Raw genomic sequence first — 19,233 nt, 5'->3', positions numbered from 1 at the left:
CTAAATAGTTTCTAAATTTTGTCCTGCGTTTAGAAATACCCAATGTTTACATGTTCTTTGCTTTTTTTTTGCAAGTTATATTGCAATAAGTAAAAGTAGCACTTTACTATTTCAAAAACCATTTTATTTTTCCAAAATTAGCAATAGTTACATTTTAACACTAATATCTGTCAGGAATCTCTGAATAACCCTTCACATGTATATCTTTTTTAAAAGAAGACAACCTAAGGTATTAAACTTGGGGTATTTTGACTCTTTTCATGCAACCATTTTGCCACCAATCTATGCCAAAGTTTGAAGAAGAAAAAAGTGGTGCTTTTTTGACAAAATAGCAATTTAAGAATACATGTACTGAGAACGTTAAGAGTTACTGCCAAATAACACCCCAATATTTGTTCAGCAACATCTCCTGAATACAGTGATACCACCCATGTATAGGTGTGTCGGGTTCTCTGGGGCTAAAAGGCCTTATTTTTAGGGAGCGCATTGTCCTATTTGGGACATTTCTGAAGCCGGCCAATGTAATTTACCCCCATCAAACCATATATTTTTGAAAAGTAGACACCCTAGGCTATTTGAAAAGCTGCTATTTTAACACTTTCCATGCACTAATTTAACCACCAGTCTTTGTCAAACTTTTGGGCAGTCATTTCCATCTAAAGGGGAGGAGAGTCCATGGCTTCATTCATTAATTATGGCAATTAAGAAGAGGAGGCAAAGACACCCCAGCCAAAGGCTTAAATACCTCCCCCACCTCCCGTATCCCCCAGTCATTCTTTGCCTTTCGTTACAGGAGGTTGGCAGAGAAGTGTCGGAAGATTCGGAGTAGTCTCTTATGAAGGGTAGTACTCTTCGGAATGGGACTGGAATTTTAAGTAGTCCTGTCAGCCTCTCAGTGAGCGCTTGGGTGAAAGTTAGATTCTGGAGATGCAGGGAGAGTCTTTCTGCGAAACAATCCTGACTCATTTTAACAGCTCCATAAGCAATTAGCTTTGACGAGTTTCGCTGCATGCTTTCTACACTCAAGTCCATGTCAGGAGCGATGCTATTATACTGTCACACTTGAGAGGCCGTGTTCCTGTTCCACGGCATAGATTCTGGTAAGATCGTTTAATTTTTTTATACACCTAATGATAACGCAGAAGACAGGGTCACAGTGTGATACCTTTTATCTTTATTAAATCAAGGGTTAATATCCCTGGTAGGGGGATTATTGAACAAGGGGGGTTTATACATAATATTGTTTATTGTGTCATTGCTGCAATATGTGTGAGATGAGGCTCTGGCAATGGGTGGAATTTAGTTTCATTTCCGGCAGTATTTGCGCAGCAGATTTGGCGCGTTTTCTCCCTTGTGCAGGGGCTGTCCTGCGAGGCATTCCTTCTGATTGGGTGTGGCCTAATCGACTTCATTGCTTGACCAGCGATGCAGGATACGTAACAGTTTCTGTGGTCCGGGTCATAGGAGGTGGGGAGTGCCCCGGCCATTGGAGGTTATAAAGGTGCCATTTTTTAATATATTATAACTAGTCTGTAATAAAGCCGCGAGCTATGGAGGACTCTGACGCTTTAGAGGGTACTCCCTCTTTAACTAAGTCTAGTAATAGTGTGTATTGTGAGGTGGTTCTGGTAGATCCCCTGCTCAACTATGTTCCACATGCCTTGATAAAGTCACGACATTGAGAAAGAAAAGGATGTCTAGTACTACTGAGCCGTCGACCTCTGAGGGTTCCCCGTCCCTTGAGGTGTGTTCCCTACTTTAATCTCCGAGTACACATGCAGCGCCCCAGGGCATGTCCTTCTACGGGAGAGATCCATTGGCCATCAGATTTTGCGGATCAACTGCAAACGGCGGTATCTAAGGTGATTAGTGCCTTACCACGTTTTGCTAAGCGCAAGCGTAAGGTAAAATATGGCGATCCGGCCCAGGGGTCATCTACTCCAATGGATATTTCAGAAAGATTATCCGCTGACGAGGATGACTCTGACTCTTTGGAGGACGTTCCTTCTGGGTCAGAGTTTATGTCATCTAAAGCTCCAACTGCAGAGGAGCCTGACTTAAGGTTTAGGATGGAAAATGTGTGCTTTTTGCTGAAGCAAGTGCTTGCTAACCTCGAGGTTCCGGAACCGAAACTACCAGAAGAACCTTCGATTCCTAAGCTTGATAAAGTATATGAGGACAGGGTGGTGCCTCAGATCTTCCCGGTTCCTGTTAAGATGGCTAACATTATTAAGAATGAATGGGAGAGATTAGGTTCTTCCTTTTCCCCTTCTTCTTTCTTTAAGAAGCTGTTCCCCGTCCCGGACTCTCAGCTCGAGCTATAGGGGACTGTCCCTAAAGTTGATTGTGCTATCTCTACGCTCATGAAGCAGACGACAATTCCTCTCGAGGATAGTTCTTCGTTTAAAGAGCTAATGGATAAAAAGTTAGAAAACATGTTGAGAAAAATGTTTCAGTACATATGGTTTGTTTTTCAGCTGGCAGCGGCGGTAGCTGTGGTTGCCGGAGCTGTGACATATTGGTGCGAGGCTCTGTCTGACATGGTTGGAAGGGAGACTCCCCTCGACGAGATACAGGAGAGAATTAAGGCCTTGAGGGTCACTAATTCTTTTATTTGTGATGCCAATATGCAAATCATTAGCCTGAACGCTAAGGTGTCAGGTTTTTCTGTATTAGCCCGCAGGGCTCTGTGGATAAAGTCATGGTCTGCGGACATGACCTCTAAGTCTAGACTGCTATCCCTTCCATTTCAGGGAAAGATCCTTTTCGGTTTAGGATTGGACTGGATCATATCCACGGTTACGGGAGGCAAGGGCGCTTTCCTACCACAGGATAAGAAGGTTAAACCTAAGGGATCTAATTTTCATCCCTTTCATGGGGACAAGTCCCAACGCCAACAGCCTGCCGCAAAGACGGATCAGTCCAAGGGCACTTGGAAACCTGCTCATTCTTGGAATAAGTCCAAGCAGAACAAGAAGCACGCCGAAACAAAGTCGTCATGAAGGGGCGGCCCCCGACCGGTCTCTCGACCATGTAGCGGGCAGATTATCTCTCTTCTCAGTAGCCTGGTTGCAGGATGTTCAGGACCTTTGGGTTCTGGAGGTTATTGCCCAAGGATACAGGATAGGGTTCAGATCTCATCCGCCCATGGGCAGATTCCTTCTGTCAATTCCGTCTTCCAGACCAGAAAAGAGAGACGCCTCCAGACCGGAAAAGAGAGGGATCACTCTTCCCTTGGAGTAATTGTACCAGTACCCCCAGCAAAAAGGGGTCTAGGGTACTATTCAAACCTTTTTGTGGTCCAAAAGAAGGAGGGCACGTTCTGCCCGATTCTAGACCTAAAATGTTAAATCAAATTTCTGGCTGTTCCATTGTTCGAAATGGAAACAATCAGATCTATTCTGCCCCTAGTTCAAGAGGGTCAGTTCATGACAACAATAGACTTGAAGGATGCCTACCTTCATGTGCCAATCCACAGGGATCACTTCGGGTTCCTGAGATTTGCGTTTCTGGACCAACATTTCCAGTTTGTGGCCCTTCCTTTTGGTCTGGCGACGGCCCGAGAGTCTTCACAAAGGTTCTGGGGGCGCTACTTGCAGTGGCCAGATCCAGAGGCATTTCTGTGGCGCCCTATCTGGACGACATCCTAGTCCAGGCGCTGTTGTTCAGTCTCGCAGAGGATCACTGAAGGGCCCTTCTTCTTTTGCTCCAATCCCACGGTTGGAAGATAAACTCAGGAAAGAGCTCCCTGATTCCCAGTAACAGGGTGGAGTTCCTGGGAATGATAATAGATTCTTTATCCCTGAGGGTATTTCTCACAGATCTGTGATGCACAAAGATTGCGTTCACCTGCCTTGCCCTTCAGTACTCCTTCAGTCCCTCTGTGGCTCAGAGTATGGAGGCGATCTGGCTCATGGTGTCCAGCATCTATGTCATTCCATTCACCAGGTTCCACCTCAGACCTCTTCAGTTATGCATGTTGAGACAGTGGGACTGCGATCATACAGACCTATCCCAACAGATTTCTTTGGACGATCGGACGAGGGAATCCCTCTCTTGGTGGATCCGTCCGGAACAACTGTCCCAAGGGACATCCTTCCTGAGAGTCTGGCAGGATGGTGAGCTGTTTGGGGTGTCAGGATGGCACAGGGAAAGTGGTCTTGAGAGGAGTCTCTCCTCCCGATCAATATTCTGGAACTTCGAGCAATCTACAATACTCTGAGGGCGTGGCCTCTTCTGGGGTCGTTCAGCTTCATCAGATTCCAGACAGACAACATTACCTCGGTGGCTTACATCAACCACCAGGGGGGAACGAGAAGCTCTCTGGCAATGAGGGAGTTTTTTCGGATATTGGAATGGGCAGAGTACCACAGCTGCTCGCTCTCAGCAATCCACATTCCGGGTGTGAACAACTGGGAAGCAGATTTGCTCAGCAGGCAATCCTTCCACCCGGGGGAATGGTCTCTCCACCCCGAGGTGTTTAGGGAGATTTGTCTCAGATGGGGGACGCGGGAGATAGACCTCATGGCATCCGGACTCAATTGCAAGCTACCCAGATACGGATCGCAGTCCAGGGATCCCCAGGCAGAGCTGATAGATTCTTTAGCGGTGCCTTGGGGGTTCAATCTAGTTTAAATTTTTCCACCATTGCCACTTCTACCTCGTGTAGTGGCCCGCATGAAGCAGGAACAAGCTTTGGCTATTCTGATTGCTCTGTCATGGCACCGGAGGATGTGGTTTGCGGATCTGGTGGGGATGTCATCTTCTCCTCCATGGAGGTTTCCCTGTCAGAGGGATCTGTTGGTACAGGGTCCCTTTCAACATCAAAATCTAGATTCTCTGAGGCTGACTGCATGGAGATTGAATGCTTAGTCTTGGCCAAGAGAGGCTTTTCTGAGAGAGTGATTAATACTCTTGTTAAGGCTAGGAAGACGGTCACTCGTCGCATCTATCATAAGGTATGGAGGACTTACTTGTCCTGTTGTGAGAAGCATGGATATCCTTGGCACAAGGTTAAGGTATTTAGGATTCTGTCCTTTCTCCAGGATGGTTTGGAGAAGGGACTTGCCGCCAGTTCCTTGAAGGGACTTATTTCGGCATTATCTGTTTTGTTGCACAAGAGGCTCGTTGATCTTCCTGATATTCAGTCTTTTGTTCAGGCTCTGTCTAGAATCAGGCCTGTTTTTAGACTGGCTGCTTCTCCCTGGAGCTTGAACTTGGTCCTGAGGGTATTGCAGAGGGTTCCGTTTGAACCTATGCACTGTATTGACATTAGGATTCTTTCTTGGAAGGTTCTTTTGGCTATTGCATCAGCTCGCAGAGTCTCTGAGTTGGCGGCCTTGGAGTTTGAACCTACTTATTTGGTCTTTCACGCTGATAAGGCTGTTCTGCACACTGGCTTGGGATTTCTTCCCAAAGTTGTGTCTAACCGTAACATCAATCAGGAAATAGTAGTTCCTTCTTTGTGTCCTAACCCCTCTTCTCCTAAGGAGAAGTTACTTCATAATTTGGATGTGGTTCGAGCTCTTCAACTTCTTTGTCCTTTTGGTTGAGGAGCTTGATTCGCTTAGCCTACGAGACAGCTGGACATAAGCCTCCTCAGAGGATCACGGCTCATTCGACTAGAACTGTGGCCTCTTCTTGGGCCTTCAAGAATGAGGCCTCTATGGAGCAGATTTGTAAGGCCTGGTCCTTCTTACATACCTTTACAAAGTTTTACAAATTTGACGTTTTTGCTTCGGTGGAAGCAGTTTTTGGGAGAAAGGTTTTACAGACTGTGGTGCCCTCAGATTAGGGTCCGCCTTCTTTTGCCCTCCCATTTTTCATTCAGTGTCCTCTAGAGTAATGAATGAAGCTGTGGTGAATGCTTACCTGATAATTTTATTTCCATCGAGGGGAGGAGAGTCCATGGCCCCCGCTCGTTTCTCCGGTGGGCAGACCTAAATTTAGTTATTGTTCTTCTGGCACCATTTATACTCTGATATTTCTCCTACTGTTCTTTGTTCCCACTGCAGAATGACTGGGGGATGAGGGAGGTGGGGGAGGTATTTAAGCCTTTGGCTGGAGTGTCTTTGCCTCCTCCTGGTGGCCAGGTTCTTAATTCCCACAAGTAATGAATGAAGCCGTGGACTCTCCTCCCCTCGATGGAAATAAAATTATCAGGTAAGTATGTATCATTATTTAAGACACTCTCAGCTATGTTTTGCACTTTATGTATTATTATAAAGTTTTAGATATTTGTATTTACTTATATTTGCCATGAGTCAGGTCTATGTGTATTTCCCTTTGCAGTCTAACAGTTTCAGTATGGGAATCATGTTTAAGGAAGTTATTTTTTAAAAGTTTCTTACATGGGGTTTAGTCTTTATTTCCAATTTGACTTGTTTTTACTTAAAATTCACAGGCAAATCTAGGCTCGCGAGGGCGCAAAATGCTGTTATTTATTGCGTCAATTTTGGCACAAAATTTTTTTGCCGTAAATTTGCATCTATAGTGTTGCAAGTTTCGTCATTTCCTGCATCTTTATTGACGTTAGTTTGTTTGGCGCGAAGTTGCGCTTGTTATAAAGCGAGTTGCGTCATTTCCGGATGTTTGACGCCCAAAAAATTTCATTTTGCATTGTGCGTCATTCTTGGCGCCAAATATTTTTTTTGTTATATTACCCCACTTCCTTTATGCTCCCTGCTCTCTTTATATTCTAGAGGGCTATGCTGTTTGCTTTTCTGCTTATTTAGCATATGCATTTTTCCCCATTCCTGAAACTGCTATATGAGGAAATTGGATATTTTGTTTAAATGTTATTTTTTCTTTTACATTTTGCAAGATGTCTCAGTCTGATCCTGTCTCAGAAGCTACTGTAGGAACCATGCTGCCTGAACACAGTTCTACCAAAGCTAAGTGTATCTGTTGTAAGCAAGCTGAGATTATATCTCCGGCTATATTATGTAACAGTTGTCATGATAAGCTTTTGCATGCCGATAATGGGCTCGATCCGATATATAAATCATCGCCGGCGACGCCAATATTTGCGCGGGTTTGGTATCCTATATACGACGTAACTTAGAAGTTATGCGCGTATATTTCTGCCTTCGCCCGTCATTTTTTGGCCCATAGACTGACATACAAAACGCGCAGTTTGGTATCCAATATATGGCGTAAGGACTTAGGCGCGCAGATTTCAGAAAATCTACTCCATTCTCATCTCGCCACAAATTGAAGGCGCTGAAACCCTTGCACTGACTTAGAAACCAACGTAATTCTCTGAAGGCCTAACAAGTGCATGCTTATCAACATACATAGCAGCTTGATCTCATATAGTTAACCTCTTTAAAGCATTTATTATTCCTGCCCCTGCAAGTTTGTCAAACCAATCACAAAGGGGTCAATCATGGGGCACAAGGGGTCAATCATGGGGCACAAGGGGTCAATCATGGGGCACAAGGGGTCATCATGGGGCACAAGGGGTCTTCATGGGGCACAAGGGGTGCTGGAAGCCCTACAATCCCCTGTTGTTCTGTCTACACATGCTGATTCTATAGTTGCTGCTGAGGTCCATGGTGATGGTGCTGCCCCTGCTGCAGCTGGTCATCGAATTACATACTGCGGAGTTCCACTGCATGTAAGTGAAACTACTACATCCCACCCCCATTCCCTTAACCACACTACTTACTGAAAAAATATCATTAGTTCAATTCATGTTTTGGTCACTATGATTTATTGACTATCATTTTGAGGAATGAAAATGGATGTTTGTACCTTATGTTCACACCTTCTGTAAAAACATTATTATTTAGATATATATACCCATGTGCAGGGATAGGCAAGGTGTCCTTCACTAAAAGTCTTTACCTTAGAAAATGTCCACCACAGCCTTGGCTCGTGCCTATCCCTGCACATGGGTCAATTTCTATTGGATGTGAGAAACCTTGATTTACATCTTAAAAGTGAATATCACTATATGTACCCTTCATACACAACTATGTGATGTGGTTTAGAGAACATGAATATGTCATAAACATGATGATATTACCTTTTCTGGGCCATTTCCACACAGGCCTTATTATATTTTTCAAAAATATTAGCGTACTAAAACACTCCTCACATGGATGTGGATGACAATTATATGGTAAATAACAGAGGACAAGATTTAGGATGAAATATAACAATATATATTTTTTTAGGCTTCTTAGATGAGGGGGCTGAGGTACCTGGAGTGGCTCTCCTGCCTCTCCTGGGTTGTGTAGATTCAGAGGATTCTGCAGGAGTGCTGGCCACAGATGAGAGGCTGGAGGCAATGTCCTGCTGGTGTGCGAAATGCTCCACCAACACACCCAACAGTTGGTTTTGTTCCCGCCATCTGTTGTCAGTCTGCATCTGCATATCCGATATAACCCTCATCATCTGAGATTGGTTTTGTACTATACCAGTTAAAGATGCTGCCATATCCCGTTGCAGCTCAATGGAGCGCTGGAGTAAGGTCTGTTGGCTCCTGTAAAACCTGCGTTGATCTCTCTGTCTTCTCTCACAGCTTGCTAGGAGTTTCCTATGGATGGAAATGTATTCGTCGCCCATCTCAGAATACAGAGGATCTACAGGCTCTTGACCAGCAGGGATTCTAGGTGCAGGTTCACCTCTAGCTGCTGTTTCAACTTGAACATGCTCAGCTGCTGGTGCTACCTGAGGAATGACAGCTGGTGCTGCCTGAGGAATGACAGCTGGTGCTGCCTGAGGGATCACAGCTGGTGCTGCCTGAGGGATCACAGCTGGTGCTGCCTGAGGAATGACAGCTGTTGCTTCTTGCGGGATCACAGCTGGTGCTGCCTGAGGGGGATGATGACAGGCGGTGCTGCCTGAGGAATGATGACAGCTATATGCTCCTCAGATGCTGGAGCTCTTCCAAGGGAAGCAGATGGTGGAGATCTCCGGATGGACTGGTAGTCCCATTGCCGACTGGTGTGCACCCACTCAGCCTGGTGGTATAATCCCTGACTGGCCTGATATTGGTGAGGGGGGTAAAGACATCTACCCTTCGGGGCTGACTTGGCTCCCCCTCCAAGCCAAAGGAATAGTCCTCCGGCCAGGGATCCTGCCAGGTATCGTCTTGCAATGTTGGTGGCATGAGATCTGGATCGTCAACAGAGGCAGTCCAACGCAGCTCATGCCTGGGAGCATACTCTTGCTGGACTCTCTGGACCGGTGGTTGAGGTGGAGGCATTCTCTGTGGCGGTGGTGGAGGTGGATGCATAGGCGTTTTGCACCCTGGTGACTGGAGGTTCTGAGAGGGATTAGTACAGTCAGATATATATCCATGTGGGCATACAATGTACATGCTAGGGCCTATACACATTCTCATGTCAAACTCTATAACATGCATGTGCACATTGAGATTTGTGATATGAGGGTTTTTAATATGCAAATATACATGTATGTGTTTCATACAATAGTTCTGTGTACATGTCAGTGATGGAGACAATGTGTTCTTTAAGTGACACTATGGTTGTGATGACTATAGTGTCCATTTACTGTAAACTCTACATGTGGCTTGTGGCCTGTGCTACTCTGAGACATGTTAGTATTTCACTATTCCACCTCATATCATGAATTTCAATGTGTTAAGTAGCATTAAATGGACATTAAACCCATTTTTATTATTTCATGATTCAGCTAGAGCATGCAATTTTAAACAACTTTGTAATTTACTTCAATTACCTAATTTGCTTCATTCTCTTGATATTCTTAGCTGAAAAGCATATCTATATAGGCCCAGAAGCTGCTGATTGGTGGCTGCACATCAATGCCTCGTGTGATTGCCTCACCCATGTGCATTGATATTTAATAAACAAAGAATAACAAAATAATGAAGCAAATTAGATAATAGAAGTAAATTGGGATGTTGTTTAAAACTGTATTCTCTATCTGAATAATGAAATAAAAAGATTTGGCTTAATGGCCCTTTAATGTGAAATCTAATTGTAGATGTTTTTGTTAGTAGGCCAAATACCATGCTCCTCATTGTGTACATGAATGTGTGACATTATAGGATGTTATATCTCAAATACATATAATACTGGTGTGTGGGATGTTACTCACCAGCATGCTGTGCTGATGTTGCAATCCCTGAGTCATGAGCCTCTGGAAGTCCACGGACTGCTGTGACGCTCAGGGACCTATGAATGAGCTCCTGCCACTCGTTATATTCTGCCTCCTGGTGAGGCCTACCTCCTGTTGCCCTCTGGGACATTGCTTCTTGGCCGATCTTCTCCTTGACTCTCCTCTTACAATCATTCCACCTTTTCTTTAGGCCATCCACAGTCCTCCTCTGCTGGGACACACTATTAACTGCCTCCTCCACCTTCAGCCAGGCATCTTTACGCCTACGGGCAACTCCTTTGCCCTTCTCTTGGCCAAAGAGGGCGGTATGGTTCTCCAGGACAGCCTGGACTAGAGCGAGGTTTTCAGCAAAGGAGAAGTTGGGGCACCTCATACGCTCCTCGTCCTAGTCCACCTGGCTCCCTCCCTGGGATGTCCCTGGTGTGGGTTCCTCCCTATCCTCTCCCTCCTCCCCTCTTCTATCCCCATGTGCACCCTCTATCCCTCTTCTACTGAGTGTGCCTGGCCTTGGGGCAACCCCACTCCCATCCTCCCTTCTAAGTCTCCCTCTCCACTGACTCCCTGACGGGGACCCTGCTGCTCTTCCTGACCATAATCCTCTCCCTGCAACTCTCCTTCCCTCCTCCCCCCGACCTATCTCTCCCTGACATCCTCACACTACACACACTCACTCCCACTTCAATCACACACAATCACAACCAAACACTCAGCCTTTCACACTGTAAAAGATAAATAAAATGTGTAAGGTGTTATAAAAAAAAAATGTTGTGTATTTTGTATATGTGTGTATGCAAAATGTGTGCAATATGTAAAAAAGTGACAGTAAATGTACAAGCTTAACAAATACACCAAATCCGACCTAACTAAATATATGCAATGCGCCTCTTTCTCTACTCTAACCACTTTCTCTTACTCACTATAGTGTGCTGTAGCACCAAGAACCAACCAAACACACTAAAGAAAATGGCGGCTGCGCAGGGGTTTATGTATGATTTTTGAATGGCATAATTACGTGGCGCATCTTTTAGAACTGGCTGTTATTTTTTACGATTCTTAGCCTAATTTGCATAAAACTACACTTTATTGAGACTTTATGTGAACAAAATACTGGAGTAAGTACTTGCGACGACTAAAATGTGTATTTGCGCACATTTTAGCTGATCGCCGGTTTTTCCTACTTACGCCAGTTTAGCATCTGACGGCGCAGTATATTGGATAGCTCGAGTTGCAAGGTGAAATTACGGGCGGCGCGGGTTCCCTTGCTTGCGCCGATAACTACGACGGATATCGGATCGTGCCCAATGTTTCTATTAGTACTAGTACAGCACCTGTTGTTCCCTCAACATCTAATGTACATGATATCCCTGTTGATATGAAAAATTAATTATATTGCTGATGCAATACAGAAGGCTATGTCTGCTATTCCACATTCTAATAAACGTAAAAGGTCTTTTAAAACTTCTCATAAAACTGATTAAATTTGTGATGGCCAACAACATACTGAAATATCCTCCTCTGAAGAGGATATCTCTGCTTCAGAAGATCCTACTTCAGACATTGAAATTGATAAATCTTCTTATATTTTTAAGATTGAATATATTCGGTCTTTGTTGAAAGAAGTATTGGTTACTTTGGGTATTGAGGAGTCTGATCCTCTTGATAACAAAACCAGTAAACGTTTAAATTCTGTTTTTAAACCTTCTGTGATTACTCCTGAGGTTTTTCCTGTTCCAGATTCAGTTTCTGAGATTCTCTTTTCTAGACAAGCATTACCAATTTGTCGCTCTTCCATTTGGCCTAGCAACAACTCCAAGAATCTTTTTGATGGTTCTCCGTGCCCTTCTATCTGTAATCAGAGAGCAGGGTATTGCAGTGTTTCCTTATTTGGACGATATCTTGGTACTGGCTCAATATTTTCGTTTGCAGAATCTCACACGAATCAACTAGTGTTGTTTCTTTAAAGACATGGTTGGAGGATCAATTTACCAAAGAGTTTCTTGATTCGTCAGACAAGGGTCACCTTTTTAGGTTTCAAGATAGATTCAGTGTCCATGACTTTGTCTTTAACAGACAAGAGACAAATGAAATTGGTTTCAGCCTGTCGAAACCTTCAGTCTCAATCATTCCCTTCAGTGGCTATGTGCATGGAAGTTTTAGGTCTCATGACTGCAGCATCGGACGCAATCCCCTTTGCTCGTTTTGATATGAGACCTCTGCAGCTTTGCATGCTGAATCAATGGTGCAGGGATTATACTCAGATATCATAATTGATATTCTTGAATACCAGCATTCTACTCTCTCTGACTTGGTGGTTAGACCATCATTGTATTATTCAATGGCCCTCTTTTGTTTGTCCTTCCTGGTCTCAATAGATGCAAGTCTTTGAGGTTGGGGAGCTGTCTGGGGGTCTCTGACAGCACAAGGGGTTTGGAATCCTCTAGAAGCGAGGTTTCCAATCAATATCTTAGAACTCCATGCTATTTTCAGGGCTCTTCAGGCTTGGCCTCTATTAAAGAGAGAACTTGTCATTCACTTTCAGACAGACAATATCACAACTGTGGCATATGTCAATCATCAGGGGGGACTCGCAGTCCTTTAGCAATGAAAGAAGTATCACGGATACTTTCTTGGGCGGAATCCAACTCTTGTCTAATTTCTGTGATTCATATCCCAGGTGTAGACAATTGGGAAGCGGAATATCTCTGACTTTGCAGCCGGGGAGTAATCTCTCCATCCAGATGTGTTTTTTAAGATTGTACAGATGTGGGGTCTTCCAGAAATAGATCTGATGGCTTCCCATCTAAACAGGAAACTTCCCAGATACCTTTTCAGGTCCAGGGATCCTCAGGCGGAGATGGTGGATGCGTTAGCAGTTCCTTGGTCTTATATATTTTTCCGCCTCTAGTTCTTCTTCCAAGGGTGATCTCCAAGATCATAATGGAACAATCGCATGTGTTTCTGATAGCACCAGCATGGCCTCACAGGTTTTGGTATGCGGATCTTGTCCGGATGTCCAGTTGCCAACCTTGGTCACTTCCTTTAATGCCAGACCTTCTGTCTCCAGGGACGTTTTTCCATCAGGATCTCAAATCACCCAATTTGAAGGTATGGAAATTGAACGTTTAGTGCTTAGTCATAGAGGTTTCTGTGACTCAGTGATCAGTACTATGTTGCAGATTCGTAAGTCTGTTTCAAGCAACATTTATTATCGGGTGTGGAAAACCTATATTTCATGGTGTTCTTCTCATTAATTCTCTTGGCATTCTTTTTTGAATTCCTAGAATTTTACAGTTTCTTCAGGATGGTTTGGATAAACGTTTGTCCGCAAGTACTTTGAAGGGACAAATCTCTGCTCTTTCTGTTTTATTTAATAGAAAGATTGCTAAACGTCCTGATATTCACTGTTTTCTTCAGGCTTTGGTCCGTATCAAGCCTGTTTTTAAGTCTATTTCTCCTCCATGGAGTCTTAATTTGGTTTTGAAGGCTTTGCAGGCTCTCCTTTTGAGCCTATGGCATCCATTTATCAAAGCGTCGACTTTCTTGCATTCGCCGGCACCAATACGCTCACATAAGATCGCCTAACATCGCTGCCGCGGACCTGAATACGTTTTCCATAATTATCAAAAAAGCTGTCAAAAAGCCACGCACCAAGTATGGTGCGATGAGCAGCGGACTGTTGTTAACTGACAGTCATCGATCTCGCTGCTCTAAGGCTTTTTCACAGCTTTATTGGTACCCTGTCACTAAACACCCACACTATACTATACTGTTTAACCCCTAAACTGCCACTCCCGGACCCCACCGCAACTCTAATAAATGTATTAACCCCTAAACCGCCACTCCCGGACCCCGCCGCAACTCTAATAAATGTATTAACCCTTAAACCGCCGCTCCCGGACCCCGCCACAACTAAATACAATTATTAACCCCTAAACCGCTGCTCCCGGAGCCCACCGCCACCTACATTATACTTATTAACCCCTAATCTGCCACTCCCAACGTCACCGACACTATATTAAATTTGTTAACCACTAAACCTAAGTCTAACCCTAACACCCCCTAACTTAAATATAATTTAAATAAATATTACTATCATTAACATGATTCCTATTTAAAACTAAAGACTTACCTATAAAATAAACCCTAAACTAGCTACAATATAACTAATAGTTACATTGTAGCTAGCTTAGGGTTTATTTCTCCTACATTGGTGTATCCGGTCCACGGCTTCATTCATACTTGTGGGATATTCTCAATCCCTACAGGAAGTGGCAAAGAGAGCACACAGCAAAGCTGTCCATATAGCTCCCCTCAGGCTCCGCCCCCCCAGTCATTCTCTTTGCCGCTCTAACTAGTAGCATCTCCCCGGGGGTGGTAAAGAGTATGTGGTGTTAGTTGTAGTTTTTTATTTCTTCTATCAAGAGTTTGTTATTTTAAAATAGTGCCGGCTTGTACTATTTACTCTGCAGCAGAAAGTGAAGAAGATTTCTGCTGAGGACTATGATTTTAGCACCAGTAAATAAAATCCATTGCTGTTCCCACGCAGGACTGTTGAAACCAGATAACATCAGTTGGGGGGAACAGTTTGCAGGCTTAACTGCTTCAGGTATGATCAGTCATTTTTCTAACAAGACCCAGTAATGCTAGAAGACTGTCAGAAATTCCCTCTGGGATAGGTAAGCCATTGTTATTAGATTCAGCAATAAAAGGATGGCTTATTTTAAGGGCTTATGCTGGTTGACACTATTGTGGGCTAATCGATTGCTTTTTAGCAAGTTTTCAACTTAAATAGGTGTTTTTTTATCAACTTAAAACACTTTTGGGGATTAATTTGCGCCTGGCACTTATTTGGACACCTAATCTAGTCAGAAAGGCCCCTCCACTCTGGTATGCAGAGGAAGGAAGCCTCATTTTCGCGCCTCAATTGCGCACTTGTTTTGACTAGCCAGTTCATGCAGCTTCACGTGGGGAGTCCGGAGGCATCAGAAAGGGCTCCAGGGAGGCTTATATTCTTACCAAAATAACCCTAAGGAAGGTAAAAGCCACAGGGCAAGCTGTGGCAGAGTACTGTAGTGTGTTAACCGGTTAACTGCTGTTATTAGCTCCGGTTTGGGCATTAAGGGGTTAATTGGTCTGAAAATTTGTGTGCAACCTTTTCAAAGCATTATGACACTGTGGTGAAAATTTCATAAAAATCGGATGTGTTTTTGATGGTTTTTTGATGTTTCAGTAATAAAGTGTGCACTTTTATTATTTAAAGAGACAGTAACGTTTTTGTCAAAAATAAATTTTATTGCATTGAAGTTACTTTTAATTCTGTTAAACATGTCTGAACCTTCAGATAGCCTATGTTCTGTATGTTCAAAGGCCAAGGTGGTTCCCCCATTAAATTTATGTGTGAAATGTGCTATAGCGTCCAAACAGCTTAAGGACCGTACAATTTCACTTAAAGATATAGCCCAAGATGATTCTTTAGCTGAAGGGTGTGAAGATAGCTCGCTATCCTCCCTTTCTGTGTCAACACCAGCTATGCCCACGCAAGCGATGCCCAGTACATCTAACGCACCAATTGCGATTACTATTCAACAGTTAGCGGCAGTAATGGATCATTCTCTCTCAGCATTTTTATCCAAACTGCCTGCTTTTCCTAGGAAGCGTGATTGCTCAGTTTTAAACACAGAGGATGAGCAAGCAGACGCAGAGGATAAGTTATCTGTAGTTCCCTCACACCAATCTGACTTAGCGGTGAGGGAAGGCCTGTCTGAGGGAGAAATTTCTGACACAGGAAAGGTTTCTCAGCAGGCAGAGCCTGATACTATAGCATTTAAATTTAAGCTAGAACACCTCCGCACCCTACTTAAGGAGGTCCTAGCTACACTTGATGATTGTGATCCCAGAAAAATTATGTAAAATGGACAAATTCTTAGAGGTCCCAGTACACACTGATGTTTTTCCAATACCCAAGAGGGTGGCGGATAACGTTAATAAGGTGTGGGAGAAGCCAGGAGTACCTTTTGTTCCCCCTCCTATATTTAAGAAAATGTTCCTAATTGTTGATCCCAGAAGGGACGCGTGGCAGACGGTCCCTAAGGTAGAGGGGGCAGTTTCAACGCTAGCTAAGCGCACGACTATACCAATAGAAGACAGTTGCGCTTTCAAAGATCCTATGGATAAAAAATTAGAAGGTTTACTTAAGAAAATCTTTGTTCAACAGGGTTTTCTTCTTCAACCAATTTCTTGCATTATTCCTGTAACCACTGCAGCGGCTTTTTGGTTTGAGGAACTAGAAAACTCGCTCCAAAAGGAGACTTCTTATGATGAAGTCATGGACAGAATTCACGCCCTGAAGTTGGCTAATTCTTTCATTACAGACGCCCCTTTCCAGTTAGCTAAATTAGCGGCGAAAAATTCTGGTTTTGCAATTGTGGCGCGCAGAGCGCTTTGGTTAAAGTCTTGGTCGGCGGATGTGTCGTCCAAAACAAAATTACTTAATATTCCTTTCAAGGGTAAGACCCTATTTGGGCCAGAGTTGAAGGAAATTAATTCAGATATCACTGGGGAAAGGGCCATGCCCTTCCACAGGATAGACCTTTCAAGGCTAAAAATAAGTCTAATTTTCGTTCCTTTCGCAATTTCAGGAACGGACCGACTTCCACCTCTACAGCCACTAGGCAAGAGGGTAACGCATCCCAGCCCAAACCAGCATGGAAGCCATTGCAAGGCTGGAACAAGGGCAAACAGGCCAAGAAGCCTGCTGCTGCTACCAAGACAGCATGAAGGGGTAGCCCCCGATCCGGGACCGGATCTAGTAGGGGGCAGACTTTCTCTCTTTGCTCAGGCTTGGGCAAGAGATGTTCCGGACCCCTGGGCACTAGAAATTGTTTCTCAGGGGTATCTTATCTTCTAAAGTTCAAGGACCTTCCTCCAAGGGGAAGGTTCCACATGTCTCGCTTATCTTTAGACCAGATAAAGAGACAGGCATTCTTACGTTGCGTAGAAGACCTATTAAAGATGGGAGTGATACACCCAGTTCCAACAGCGGAACTAGGACTGGGTTTTTACTCAAACCTGTTTGTAGTTCCCAAAAAAGAAGGAACTTTCAGGCCAATTCTGGACTTAAAAATTCTAAACAAATTCCTCAGAGTTCCATCATTCAAAATGGAAACCATTCGGACAATTTTACCAACGATCCAGGAGGGTCAATACATGACTACCGTGGACTTAAAGGATGCGTACCTGCATATTCCTATCCACAAAGATCACCATCAGTTCCTGAGGTTCGCCTTTCTGGACAAACATTACCAGTTCGTGGCTCTTCCATTCGGATTAGCCACTGCTCACAGAATTTTCACAAAGGTGCTAGGGTCCCTTCTAGCGGTGCTAAGGCTGAGGGGCATTGCAGTAGCACCTTACCTAGACGACATTCTAATACAAGCGTCGTCCCTTCCCAAAGCAAGGGCTCATACAGACATTGTTCTAGCCTTTCTCAGTTCTCACGGGTGGAAGGTGAACATAGAAAAAAGTTCCCTGTCCCCGTCCACAAGGGTTCCCTTTCTGGGAACAATAATAGACTCCGTAGAAATGAAGATCTTTCTGACAGAGGTCAGGAAGTTAAAGCTTCTGAACGCTTGTCGAGTTCTTCAATCCATTCCTCAGCCCTCCACGCTCAGTGCATGGAGGTAATAGGACTAATGGTTGCGGCAATGGACGTGGTTCCTTTTGCTCGAATTCATTTAAGACCATTGCAACTGTGCATGCTCAAACAGTGGAATGGGGATTATGCAGACTTGTCTCCCCAGATTCAAATGGACCAGAAAACCAGAGACTCACTCCTCTGGTGGCTGTCTCTAGATCACCTGTCTCAGGGAATGAGTTTCCGCAGACCGGAGTGGATCATCGTCACGACCGACGCCAGTCTTTTGGGCTGGGGCGCGGTCTGGGAGTCCCTGAAGGCTCAGGGTCTATGGTCTTGGGAAGAATCTCTTCTCCCGATAAACATATTGGAATTGAGAGCAATATTCAATGCGCTCCAGGCATGGCCTCAACTAGCGGAGGCCAGATTCATCAGATTTCAGTCGGACAACATGACGACTGTGGCGTATATCAATCATCAGGGGGGAACGAAGAGTTCCCTGGCGATGAGAGAGGTATCCAAGATCATTAAATGGGCAGAGGATCGCTCCTGCCATCTATCAGCAATTCACATCCCAGGAGTGGACAACTGGGAAGCTGATTATCTGAGTCGTCAGACTTTCCATCCGGGGGAGTGGGAACTTCACCCGGAGGTTTTTGCCCAGTTAACTCAACTATGGGGCATTCCGGATCTGGATCTGATGGCGTCACGTCAGAACTCAAAAGTTACATGTTACGGGTCCAGGTCCAGGTATCCCAAGGCGACACTGGTAGATGCCTTAGCAGCGCCTTGGTCGTTCAATATAGCTTATGTCTTTCCACCGTTTCCTCTTCTCCCATGGCTAGTAGCCAGGATCAAACAGGAGAAGGCTTCGGTAATTCTGATAGCTCCTGCGTGGCCACGCAGGACCTGGTATGCAGACCTGGTGAATATGTCATCGGTTCCACCATGGAAGCTACCTTTGAGGCAGGACCTTCTAATTCAAGGTCCATTCGTACATCCAAACCTAGTCTCTCTGCAACTGACTGCTTGGAGATTGAACGCTTGATTCTAGCTAAGCGTGGGTTTTCGGATTCAGTTATAGATACCCTGATTCAGGCTAGAAAGCCTGTCACTAGGAAAATTTACCATAAGATATGGCGGAAATATCTTTGTTGGTGCGAATCCAAGGGTTACTCATGGAGTAAGATTAGGATTCCAAGGATTTTAGCTTTTCTCCAAGAAGGATTGGAGAAGGTTTGTCAGCTAGTTCCTTAAAAGGACAGATATCAGCTCTGTCTGTTTTGTTACACAAACGTCTGGCAGCAATGCCAGATGTTCAGGAGTTTGTGCAGGCTTTAGTCAGAATCAAGCCTGTCTACAGACCTGTGGCTCCTCCATGGAGTCTAAATCTAGTACTTTCAGTTCTTCAGGGGGTTCCGTTTGAACCTCTACATTCCATAGATATTAAGTTACTATCTTGGAAAGTTTTGATTTTGGTTGCTATCTCT

The sequence above is a fragment of the Bombina bombina genome, chromosome 3 (assembly GCF_027579735.1).
Source record: "Bombina bombina isolate aBomBom1 chromosome 3, aBomBom1.pri, whole genome shotgun sequence".
NCBI classification, from domain to species: Eukaryota; Metazoa; Chordata; class Amphibia; order Anura; family Bombinatoridae; genus Bombina; species Bombina bombina.
This window is presented reverse-complemented; position numbering follows the sequence as displayed.